A 13777-nucleotide genomic window follows, 5' to 3' on the forward strand; every position below is an offset into this window, starting at 1 on the left:
ACACTGCATTTCTCTACTCTTACACAGTCTCTTAAAGCATGTTTCCTGTCACTATCTACCCAGTCTGCTCTTAACTTTAATAACCAATCTGAAACAATAAATGTCCTGTGGTTTGCTGCCTTTGTTTCAGCAAACACCTCTGCATAACAGGGACTATCTTACGCTTTCCACTCTTTGTATCATAATTAAACTCAATGTAAACAACCACATATTTAGCACTACCAACTCCTATGCACATGCAATGATATCTATCCAATCACAAACCAACTTTACACTGAAATTTTGCAATATCTTTAAGACCATTAGTTACTCCATATCCATGCTCTCATCTAAATGATAGATGATTACATCATTTTCACCTTGATGATATACATCCAAAAAGTGATTGTTCAATAATTATGCTATTTCTACTGTAGTCATCTTGCCTTCAAGTTATTCTTCCATTATCATTTTTCCTTTACCTAGCAATGTAACAAAAGAACTCCCTAAGTTTTCAACTTTAAGCAGTTCAGTTTCCTCTCATAATTGGTTCTGCTTTTCTTCATATTTTCTATTAGTTATTTTTATTTTATCATCATAAAATTCCTGACATGTACCCTCAAAGGGTGTACAGGATATGATAGTACTACATGAAAAATTTACATCATTACTAACTTCCTATCTACAATTTTCCTCCAAATCAGTCTGTTACTTGTCAAGACTCCAATATTATCATTATCAGATCTTATAATTCTATCGTCTAAGGCACATTGTACCATATCAATCCCCCTATATCTTGGTCTTCCTCTGGGTTGTTTTCCTGCCAACCTGGCAGAGAACATTTGTTTTGCTAATCTTTCTTGCCCATTCTGTTTAAGTGACCGTACCACCTGAGATTAGCTCTGCTAACGCATTCCTGGATGTTGACAATGTCAAGTTCTTTCCTAATACCCTCGTTTTTAATATGATATTGCCATTGATGCCATCTGTTCATGCCTATAATCTTTCTCAGGACTCTCATATCTGCGGTCTCTAGTCTTTGGTCAAGTGTTTTACTTCTGACCCAGCTCTCAGATCCATAAGTTAAAACTGGTATGAACACTGTCTTGTATACAGCTAATTTAGTGTTCCGACTGATTTCTCTCTTATTCCATATGAATTTATTCAATTGATTTCCTACCATACCAGCTTTGCTGATTCTGTTGTCTATTTCTATATTTAATTTACCATCTTCGGTAAAAATCGTGCCTAAGTAGCAGAAATGTTTTACTTGTTCTATAGCTTCCCCGTTCACAACACAGTTGACATTTTCAACAATTCTACCTATTTTCATTGTCTTTGTCTTTTTAATGCTCACCTCCATACCATATCTATTACAACAGTTATTCAATTTAGCCAGGGACTCTTCAAACTTGTAGCGGATTTATTTAGAAATATAATATCGTCTGCATAAAGCAAAGAGCTGATATTAACATCTGCAATTCTGCTGCCATGTTTAATACAATTTTCCTTCATAATGTGATCCATATACAGGGTGTTCGGGATAAATTTGACAGTTTCGTAAGGAAAAAGAAAATCTTCTTTGTATCTATTAAATTTAATGAATTGACAAAAAAACATTACAGGCAGAGTTAATTACAATACTATCAACAAGATTTACTCAAAATAACCACCATTAGCATCGATCACAGCTTCAATTCTGCTTCGGAACCTCGAACAAACTGATGCTACAGTCTCCCTGGGAAGGCCTGCAAAAACTGTTTTAATTTTATCCATTAACTGGGCTTTTGTATTACTGGAAGTGCGATTGGTGTCTTTTTCAACTGCGCCCCATACAAAATAATCCATGGGGTTAAGGTCTGGGGAGTTTGGAGGCCAAACATTTGGACTGGTGAAGTCGTAGAAATTTTCAGACAACCATTTTTGACTTTTCCCAGAGGTGTGGCAAGGGGCCGAATCCTGCTGCCATACATACGGCCTACCATTGGCTACCCTTGTTATCCAGGGCTTGACTACAGTTAGCAACTCCACAAACAAAGCCCGAATTCCAATGCCAGGGTTCTTCAACACCTGTTCCTGCAGATTTGCGAGGAATTCTGCTGTACGAACGCAATCAGATCGTCTGCTAGGGATCTTTCTTCTTGCTACATCCTCGTAGTCACCATTGCAAGTCTCTAGTTCATGCCTGATTGTTTTTACTGTATTCAGGGAGCATTGGGCAGCAGTCGTAATATCCTTATTTTGATGGCGGGCACGAATCATCATGATACAAGTTATTCTCTTCCATGATTCAGGTGGGTTCCAGCTATCCATCCTTTCTGACATCTTGTATATGAATGAAGAAGGGTCCAAACTTTTAAATGAAGAGAAGTGTGTGTTAATACATGTAACTTACGGAAAATAATAATTAATTATAAATATGTCAAATTTATCCCGAACACCCTGTAGATAATGAATAACAAAGGGGATACTGTACATCCTTGTCTCACACCAGATTTAACATTAAACCATTTTCCTGTACATCCTTCAATTCTAACTGCCAACTTACAACTCAAATACAGACTAAGTATTGCTTGATATAATGCCCCATTGATACCATATAACTATAGCATATTGAATAGCTTCTCTCTTGGCACCATGTCATATGCCTTTTCCAGATGGAAAAAATTTAAATACAGATCTTTCTTATATTCCCATGCTTTCTCAACTATTTGTCATAAAGTGAAGATCTGATCCTCACAGCCTCTATTTGGCCTGAATCCAGCTTGTTCTTCACCAAGCTTTTCTTCCACAATTCTTCTCCACCGTTTCTCAAGTATGCTTGCATAGATCTTGCCAGGAACACTCAGTAGGGAAATACCTCTGTAATTCTCCCATTCAGTTTTATTTCCCTTTTTATATATGGGTACTATTAGAGCTCTACTCCAATCATGGGGAATTCGTCCCTCTGTCCAGGCTTTCTGAACTATGCAGTGCAGCCACTGTAAGACTTTTATACCACTATATTTCAGCTTTTCTGGTCGAATATCATCTACTCCTGCTGCCTTTCCACATTTCAAGTCTTTGATGGATTTTTCTACTTCAAGTATGGATATGTATTCCTCACGGTATGCCTGTTCAGTCTTTTTTACGAATGTGCTATCACTGCTTGTTTCATTTATCAATTTTTCGAAGTAATTACTCCATACTTCAAGGATATCTTTTTCTCCCATTTTCATGTAGCCTTTATCATCTCTAACTCCTTTTACAGCACTCTTTCCTTCATTTCTAAGCTTCTTCAACAACCTCCAGAATATATTATCACCTTCTTGATATTTATTTTCTATGTTCTTGCCAAAGTCCTCCCATTACTTTTGTTTAGCTAGTTTTACAAAGTGTTTAGCTTTATGACATTTGTCTCTGTATTCTCTAAGAGCACAAGCTGACTTATTTGCTAGGAACTTTTGATATGCTTTCTTCTTTTCCTTCACTGCCTCTTTAACTTCCTGTGTCCACCATGGAGTTTTGATTTGTCGATGCTTGCAGATAACCTCACCACATGCCTCTCTGGTTGAATCAATCAGAGTTTCAAGGCTTGCCACTGAATCTCCAAGGTTTGGTTCCTGTTCTCAAAATCTTTCATTTTTTCTTCAATAATCTTTGTGTATTTTAGTCTATAGTTCACATCTGAGAGCTGCTCAACTTTTATTCGCTTTAAAACTTTCTTACATGTTATTCTTTTCAATATGAAATTCAATTTTTTCCTGCTCAAGACTAAATAGTGATCACTTCCAATTTCAAATCCTCTGTACACTCTGGTGTCAATCACCAAGGAGAAAACATCACTATCAACAATAACATAGTCAATGAGACTTTTCTTATTCCTTGCCTCTTCTCTCTATGTGAATTTGTGCACATTTTTATGTTGGAACATGGTGTTAGTAATAACCAGTCCATGACCTGAGCAGAAATCCAACAGGTATTTGCCATTATTATTGGCTTTGCTCTTTTCTCCAAATTTTCTCAAAATATTTTTGTATGTCTGACAATCATTTCCTATTCTGCTATTTAGATCCCCAACAAGGACCAACTTTTCCTTTTTCATTGTGTCAGTTGATTTTTCTAAAGCATCAAAAAATTCCTCCACTTCTACCTTAGTAGAACCTTCCCCATTCTAATATTTGCCTTCACATCACTCTACTTGAGACTGCCTGCCATTCAAGAAGATTAGCTTCATATTTTGTGTTGAATACTATGGCTACTCCTTTTCCTTGATTGTCATTTCCTGAATATAACATTTTGTATTTATTGTTCAGAAAGATCTCACCAGTTTTTGTCTTTGTTTCAGTCACCCCTATTATGTTGATCTGGTACTTATCTAATTCCTCAGCTAGCTCCATTTCTTTGCAATTCAGGCTTCTTATGTTGATAGTACCAATCTTTAACTCTGGTGATGTTGAATTGGGGTGTGATTTCAGTTTTGTTCCAGAAGCTGACTTTTCGTTGTTCACCTTGGTTCCCTGGAGAAAACAAGGGGGACCTTGTTTAACCGGGCGATCCCCCAGCCGGCAAGAAATTTTGTCATGTTGTACCATCATTTTCTATATTGGTTTAAGCCAATAAGAATACAATTTGGTCGGCTAAATCCCAAATTGCCAGCCCATCCTCATTCGTTCAGTATCCAGGTATATACCCAACAGGGTGCATGAAGAGAAGGTGAGGATTGGACATTAGGTCAGAAGCCCTGGTTGGTTCTCTGCATTCCTTTAAAGGCTATGTGGAGGTCTTCTTTCAGTTATACAGCTTTGACCCTTAAGCACCCCATTTTTTTATATATTTAATTATTTGAATTACAGCAGAAGTAACTAAGGCTATGACACCAGTATATTATGCCTTAATTGTATGTGTGTGTTTTCTGGCCAGTTCGTTTTGAAGCCAACTAGCCAACTCACCTTCAAGTTAAAAGCTCTTATAAAAGTTTCTTTGAATCCTAGATAGAATTTGAATCCAAGGTCTTTCCAACCAAGGCACTTTCTACAGGGTGTCCCAAAATTCACGCAAGATTTAAATTTAGCGCCATTTGTGCGGTAAAGTGTTGCCAACGAGAAAAAAAAAGACAGCGTGACAGCTGACAGTTCAGGGTTATGAAAAATGGACCACACACACAGTGAAGAGAGTTCGTTTAATGGATTATGGAACAACAACAACAAGTGGATGCTTATTTTTCGAACAAAATCATCTTCAGCAATGAGGCTCATTTTCATCTTGATGGTTTTGTTAATCGACAAAATTGTCGCATTTGGAGTTCAGAAAATCCACGAGTGATTGTTGAGAAACAAATGCATCCACAACATGTCACTGTTTGGTGCGGATTTTGGGCTGAAGGCATCATCGGTCCATTCTTCTTCGAAAATGCGGCTGGTAAGGCAATAACAGTTAATGGTGCTCGCTATTGCGACATGATAATCCAGTTTTTTGTGCCTAAATTGCAAGATATGGATGTGGACGACATGTGGTTTCAACAAGACGGTGCCCCATGTTTCCCAGATCGTGTGACTTAACGCCGCTGGACTTTTTTCTTTGGGGTTTTTTGAAGTCTAAGGTTTATGCCAACAAGTCCACGACCACCCACGCCTTGAAGGAAGAAATTGAGTGCTGTATCAATGAAATTCAGCCACATTTATGCAAAATGGTCATGGAAAATTTCGACAAAAGAGTGCATATGTGCCAGCAAAAGCCGTGGAGGCCATTTACCCGATATGCTATTCCATGCATAACCCTATACTGTATACTTTATGAATCAATAAGAAATTACAATTTTTAATTAAAAACCTGTGTTTTCTATCAAAATTACTTCTTGCGTGAATTTTGGGACACCCTGTAGATTATGGAAACGAGAGAGATCATTGACATGTAGAACTAAAGAAGTCTGTAGTCCTATTCTAAGGCGTGATTAGGATGCATGGAGTGTTACCAGGTTAATGTGGAAGAAGTTTTTCATAGAATAGGGGAAGGGAATAAAAACAAGGGGCCATACCTGGAAGTTGTAAAAGGAGGGTGTGAGCAGGGGCATAAAGAGTAGGTTCTTTGCATGGATGAGTTTAAAACACAATTTGATGGGCTTTTGTGCAACAGTGTTTGTCTCCCCAGATGAGTCTTGACGCTGCAAAGGTCTGTGTTAATAATAATAAGAGGATTAATATCTTTAGCCCCACATAACAGAGCTGGTCGTGTCACAGTTTTGTAACTTTTTTACTTTCAACACCACAGGGACCCACACAACTCAAGATAGTTTTTTTAGCTTGCCCAATCTGCCTTTACTATCTTTCCCTCATACTGCTTTCATAATGACTCCCTTCCCTTTGGACCATGACTCCTGATTGTAAAATGTTTTCTACACATTTTACTCATTTACAACATCCCAATATATCTTTATTCTTAACCTCTATTCTGTCTCCAATTAATTCACCATTTGTAACCTTTCTTATTGCTCTACAAATTTCTGTAATTGATTCTGATGCAGTAACTACATCACCTTTCTTAACCATTGCCAATTTCATTGGCATCTTGAGGCATATATAGTGCATACAGTATATAATACCTCGAGCCTCTGTAGCTCAGCGTATAGATGCCTTTGGTTGGAAAGACCTGGGTTCGATTCCTGTCAGTGACACGAGGAACTCTCTTTCGACTAAAGGCGAGTTAGCTAGTATTATACAGAGGTAAAGGGTTTTTCCCTTCCGGAAACTCTGGTTTTTCATCCCTAAAACCGGACAAACCAGCCAATTGGACACATGCAATTTACAGACAAAAATACTTAGAGGCATAGGGGATAACTGCCTTATCTTCATATTACGGATGGGAAGTTCAAGGATACTTGGAAGGCCATGGGTGCTTAAGTGCCTGTTAAAAGCCACTGATGGATGGATGGAGTGTATATGTATACACACACACACACCTCAAGATGCCTCTATTTTGTTGTTTTCTATCAGTGCCTCTAGACACATAATAAACAGAATTGGATAGTAATAATACTTTAATATAAAAGTACTCTGTATTTCTGAATGCTGTCTTTAGTATCATTTTGAAATGAATCTTCATACATTGCTTCAATTCTATTATACTCTCCATCACTTTCTTACTTAATATCTACAATATGCTATCCTTGCTCTGTGATAAGCCTTCTCCAGATCTACAAATACAAATGTGAAATTAATTTTTTCCATATAATTTTCTTGTACTTGCTTAAGAAATTCAGAAGTAACTCTAATGTTGAAAAGAAACTTTGCAACAGCAACCTATGAAATCTCACCACGTATTTTAAGGAAAGCCTTCACCTCCTTGCTGGGGAAAAAAAAATTAACATGCTTTCCACTTCACTGAAAGAGGGTAAAATAGCACCACTGCATTTACTTATATACTATCCTTGCACATGAAATTTTAGATCATTTCATAATTCTGGAATGACGATCGTTAAAGGTTTTGGAGAAGTTGATTAGGATACAGGATGGACTGGATAGATACAGACATGATTCTTTATAAAGACACATGTTTTATGAGGTAGTTTTGCTATGCTCTGGTAGAAAATGTAACATTAGTTACATTTTACACTAGTAATGATAGTAGTTAGTAAGATTAATGCATATACTATGGCATTTCTAGATTTTATATTTGAAAGTCAATGCAGCTTATTAGTGTTAATATTCACCCAGGTTTTGAATGTTAAATACCAACAACCATAATGGGGGGGTTGAAATATTTGATGGGTCACCTGATGTTCTGGAGTAAACCAATTCAGAATGATACCATGCACTTACTAGAAGCTGAAGTGGGGGGGATTCAATTTGTAATAGAATAGTCACTCAAATTTTAGGTAACTTTATCTAGCCACATATATAACACAAACCATAAAACAGCCCAATCTGCAGGAGGGTTGTGTGTCATACCCCACTGCCAAAAGATGGAGTAAAGCTTTTAGGTGAACAAATACAGTTACTAGTTGGGTGCATGAAGTTTTTTCAAAAGGTCAAAACTGGTCTGGGTAGTGACCCTTTTCATAAGGAACAGCATTATACATCAGAAAGGATGTGTGCTTTACATTATGGGATGCTAAAGCAATTAATGTGAAGTCATTAGCATGTGCATGCAAGCAGCCTAGGTATGAAGATACTTCGTGGGCAAACTTGGTTATCTTTGGATAAAGGATTAAACAAGAATATAATTTCTTGGCAAGTAATTTATAAACAAGTGAAAAAAAAAACTTTCTACACCCATCTCTAATCTGGAGTATTTTAATAATAAGGTGATACACCTTTTCATTATGTATATATGAGTTCTGCATTACTTCAACCTCGATATCTGGTTAATCGACCGTGAGATGCGGTGATTAATACCCTTGGAGGGTAATGGATGGCAATGCTGTAGCCAATGAAGCTTTAACTGAGGCTTGACTATTGCCGTTACCCTCTTGCCATGATCAGAGCTTTAATAGCTCAATAACACCTTATCCCTACACTGTCCTCTACAGATAACGGGGAAGATGAAAAGCATTCTTGCTTCACCCCTTTAAGTCAGTCCTTATAAGGACTATAAGAACCTTGATATCTCTTCTGGGTCTGACTCCCACTGATGACATTTATTAATGCTCTTTTCTGAGCTGACTTGCTCGGTTCCAGGGTAGTAGAGAGGCTCTGCTCAGCGGCAGACTTTTGCTTGTTACTGCATTGAACCCATTGTCGAGTTTCCTCTTCTAGAGCAATTCGGATCAGGAGTGATTCTTTAGGATCACTCCATGGGATTTATAGTGATCTTGTAAATTAGAGTTTTCGAAGAAGTATCCCCGACTTTAACATACCACCAAAGTGGTCTCGATCACTGCATTCCATTAGCTGCTTGCCTATGGTATAGCCTCTACTTTATCGGGCCCTTTAGTGGATGACCTACCCTGGGAGATAAGCAGTTCTTGCTGGTGGCTTGCAAAAGATAATGCTTGGCTTGGTGGGTTTTAGCCTGCCACTAGGTGGAGCTAAGGTCTGTGCAGGTTTTGTCTGGCAGAACCACTGCTGAGTTTAATAGAGTGTAGCGAGTTACAAGATACTTTGGGATGCTCATTGAAGTTAGAGTGATCTGAGAGATTGTATAAGTAAAGGGTCTTTTCCAAAAACTAGGCAAAAGGTTCTAGTTGGTGCCAGGTTTTTGCCTGTGACTGAGTGGAGCCACTGCTGATTTTTCTATCCTGTAATGATTCAGGTCAGGAGTAATGAGCTTAGTAGTGAGATTTAGAGTGATCTTGGAGTTTACTCAGTTTGTTGGAGAGAAGTACCTCCCACATTCAATAAAGATTGAAACCAGTTTGGTAGTGGCCCTTCCCATAGCGTATAGCATTATACACACTAGATAAAAGATGTGCTTTGCATTATTGGATACTAAGACTATTAATGTGAAGTCATTAGCCACTATATATATAAGTAGTCTAGTCGTTAGGTTACTTCACGCGTAAACTGTTTCAGGAATATAATTCCTCAAACAGTTAAAGGAATATAATTTAATACAAGAATATAATTTCTTAGCAAGTTTAATTTAGTTTGGCAAGATTTAAAAAAGTGGCACAATAATTAAAAATTTATATATCACTGCAGCTGCATTTTCAAAATTACCCAAGACATATGAGATGGGAATAAAATTTACTATGATCTAAGTTGCTAGAGAAGGAATAAAAATACCATATCCATTTGCAAATGACACAATGTAGATAACCAAGTGATGCATTACTATTTCTGAGAATAGAGGAGATTATTATTTCACAGAACAGAAAGAGACAGCAACAGAAAGAGGCCATCTTAGAGGGGAAAGATCAATTTTTTTTTTTTTGCTTGGAGAATGATGGAAATCCATTTACCTGAGGTATGACAAATGCAAAATTTGAACTAGCATTTGATAGCAAGGACCCCACATGCACAACCAGGTAAATTTGACTCTTTGGAAGTACAGATGTTGATAATAGAAGAGTACAACAGAATCCCAAGTCAAAAGAAGTTATATGATTTACTACTTCTAACTAATACAAAGGTTTGTGGGATAAAATATATAGTTGGTTCTACAGGGGATTCAACAGTTAGTCATCAATAAATGCATCAGAAAATGACATTTTTAGGGGGGGAGAGAAACAAACCAAGAAACGACTGTGGATTGTCTTAACTACAGGTGATTTTTAACTACCTTTTGAATGATGCAATTCCAAACTCTGCTAGTCCAGCCAGAGGTGCATCCATATTGGTAAGAACTAGCACAGAAATGAGTTGACAGACAAGCTATACTTTGCAAGGAACAGCATGGGGTTTAAAGAGAATTATTATTTTTTAATTGTGTGAGGTTTCCTCAATTTCCTCCACCGTCCCTTATTAGGAGGACCTGGTTGAGCCCTCCTAATGAGGCATTAAGTATGTATTTTATGACTGTAAATCCATGTGTCTTCACGAGCCGTTTGCCTTTTTGAAGGCAAACGGCCTTCAAAAAGAAGGCAAAAGGTTTTTTTGAAGGACGAAAAACCCGAGTTTCCGGGAGAAAAACCCTCTACTTCCATATGAGCCGGCTAACTCACCTTTAGTCAAAACCAGATAAAAGTTCCTCATGTCACTGACAGGAATCGAAACCAGGTCTTTCTGACCAAAGGGCTTCATCTATAATGATTGAGCTATGGAGGCTTTAAAGAGAATGATACACAACAATACTGTTGGACTTTGCTAAGGCATTTGATATAATACCCGATGAAAGGCTATTGCATAAAATATAGAATATGGGATTGGAATATAAACTACTGACTTGAATAAGTGGGTGGCTCAGGGACAGATATCAAAAAGTGGCATATGGGAAGTGCAAATCTGCCATATGTAAGATGACCAATGGGGTACCCAACAGATCAGTCCTTGGCCCATTTTGTTATTTAATCTATACATTAATGATATTGGGAAGGATCTGACAGGAGATGTTCAATTATTTGCTAATGATGCAAAAAACAGAATGGGCAATAAGGGATGTTACTTATCTAGCAAACTTATTTGAATTAGGCTGGAAATGTGGATAAATGATGACTGTCACTCTAATGTTAGTAAAGTTATGCACTTTGATGTGATGAGATTTCCTACATTTTATACTGGTGGGATTCTTCTCCTTCGGCACATCCCCATGTAGAGCCTTGGCCTCCCAATTTTGGGTTTCATAACTCACTACGAGGTGGGGTTGCTACTCCCACGCTCGACCATGTGCAATTGTCTGTGAAGCGTTGTGTTCTTAAGACCAGTTTGCCTGCTTTACGGGAGAAAAAACCCTGCAGTCCATGCCCATGAACGGCTAACTTGGCTATGTCTGAGAAAGATCCTTAGCTTCTCATGTCAGCAATGAGAATCGAACACAGGACACTCCTTTCTCAGGCATATGGTTGTAGAGCATGTAACCACTTGGCTAACCGAGCAAACATATTGGTGGGATTATGCTACAAAAAAACTGAGGCTAGGGATCTTGAGATTAAGGTGGATAGGAAATTGAAGATCAAAAGCCTGCATTGCAAAAACAACGTACAACTCAGATGAAAATTGCAATGTCAAAATGAACACTGACATGCGAAGGATAAGGAAGTCATTTAGCTTTCTTACAAGACCTTGACCGAGTACCATGTGTAGATTTGGTCTCTTGGTCTTCCAAGGTAGAAAGAAGTTGTGGAAAGGGTACAAAGAAGAGTTACATCAAGATTATGAGGACAGATTCAGAGTATGTGGGATACAGATATACTGGTAAACAGGAGAAAGAGAGACAATAGGATAAGTCCATAAACTTTTGAATGGGTATTATAGGATATTGTGTGATGAATTTTTCATTATATGAAAGATGGGAAGGGAACATGGAGGGCATCTGTGTAAGTTAAGTTTTCGTAGAGTAGCAAGCAAGTGGGAAGTTTACCTGTTGAAGTGGTGAGTGCATCTAGGGTGAATGAGAAGGGTAGGTATGACAGTTGGTGTGTAATATATAGCCTCCCTGGATGGATCCTTCATTCCCTGGAGGTCTCATATGATAATAAATAATAATAATTAAAATTACAATACATATTATTACTACAAAAAGAAAAAAATTAATAAAAAAAAATTAACCATAACATTTTTTAATGTCCAAATGGTGTGAACACAGACAGATAAGGTTTACTACAATAATATTATAGTAAACGTTCGCGTGAAGCCATAAGGCTATCACAAATATTTTGGCTGATTGGTAATATAAAGTAATCTCAATTTTTTTTTTTTTTTTTTACTTCCACACATTAAATCAAACTTGGAGAAATTGACAACTGATAGTATTCCTGTTAACTGTTACATAAATAACAAATTAGAAATAAAAATTAAGGCTGAAACATGATGAGCGAACAAATTAGCCCGAAAGGATATGCAACTCATGCACGTAACACTACATCTGCTAAATAATTAACAGATATTCAAACATGTGGTCCGCCAAGCTGAAAAATGACTTATTGCCTTTCTTAACTAACAGTTCAAATTTATTCAAACCCACAACCCACTGTTTACAGATAAATTTATACTTCCTGAAATCCATTTCTGATTCAAAAATCTTAGTTATTCAATGGGCACCTTTTATCAAGACGTCATGCATAGCGAACAGATTTAACCAGCAGATTATCTCATCCTATCTCTATACGTCTCACATAATCATTTTAGCATTCTTTAACTGTTATATTTGATAATACCTAATTATCCATTTCAAACCCCTAAGCTTCTGAATTGCTAAAGATTAATGAAGTTAGCATTCATTTGAACACTTTTGTATGTGTAACAATAAAATCACCGCTGCTGAGTAAACATGAAACACTCAGATGACATAGGTGCCTACGCTTTAGTAATTCTGTAAATGCCTTCTACATAGTTATTCTATTCATGCAACTTACCGAAATAGTTATTTTTTCACTGTTATAATATAGTCATATCCAATAAAGAAAGTAGAAAATATTAAATCCGTGGCATGTTGAAAAGACAAAAACAGCAGAACATATTTGCACTAACCGCTAATGCATATATTAGTAGAAATAATCATCGAAACGTATACACAAATGAAAAGAACTTTTTAATCAAATTACTAAAAAATATATTATTCTTACATTTAGTCTTTATTCCAAAGATGTGGGAAAATATTCAGATCTAACCAAATCCTGGGGGATGCAGTACTTTCTCAATTCTCCGCAAAATTTAAAATGCCGGTATCATTATACCCTTCGCATCACATGTGGTCGGATCAATGACAAGTACGCTAGCACTATGGTCATATTTACATTTCGTAGCGAGTTAAGTGAAGGATATCAGGAAATCTTTACAACGGTTGGCTTATACCGCACTCTTCTCCAACGAGTAGCATGTGCACCAACACGAGCAGTTTTCAATGGCTCAAGCCTATCACGCCACCCTAACGTCAGACGTACAACTGTACAATGTACGTCTACGCTTAAGTTAGCTGCAGCAGTTTGGTGAAGGTGGATCGTAGCGAAGACTACAGAAGCTATTCACTCTCGAGTGAAAGGATAAAATATCTTTTGAAAATATAAAATCTCAGCAGTCAGTTGTCTCCTGGGGGCAACTACAGAAATTTTTCTTACGTTCATTGTGTTACACAACTTTCGAGCAATTATCGAACCAGCAGCACCGCTTATAGCTCAGTGAATGTGAATAAACTAATGTATTACTACTCGAGTTGTTTTCATTTCCTATGACGCGTTATGGCAAACGGGAAGCCTATGTTAAATACACTTAAATATTTCTGTATT

The 13777-nt window shown here is 37.2% G+C and overlaps 1 protein-coding gene across 2 annotated transcripts in view; it reads right to left on the minus strand.

The window, feature by feature from the left end:
• Gnpat (dihydroxyacetone phosphate acyltransferase) overlaps positions 1–13321 on the minus strand; it is a 172028-nt gene extending 158707 nt beyond the window's left edge. For both annotated transcript variants that reach the window (XM_090399390.1, XM_090399389.1), the window contains exon 1: positions 13118–13321. The gene's annotated coding sequence lies outside the window, so the exon portion shown is untranslated. The remainder of the gene's footprint in view (positions 1–13117) is intronic.
• Between the last annotated feature and the right edge of the window lie 456 nt (positions 13322–13777).

Source organism: Typopeltis vanoorti, chromosome 10 (genome assembly GCF_054136105.1).
Source record: "Typopeltis vanoorti isolate ZY-2024b chromosome 10, IOZ_Tvanoo_1.0, whole genome shotgun sequence".
Classification (NCBI taxonomy): Eukaryota; Metazoa; Arthropoda; class Arachnida; order Uropygi; family Thelyphonidae; genus Typopeltis; species Typopeltis vanoorti.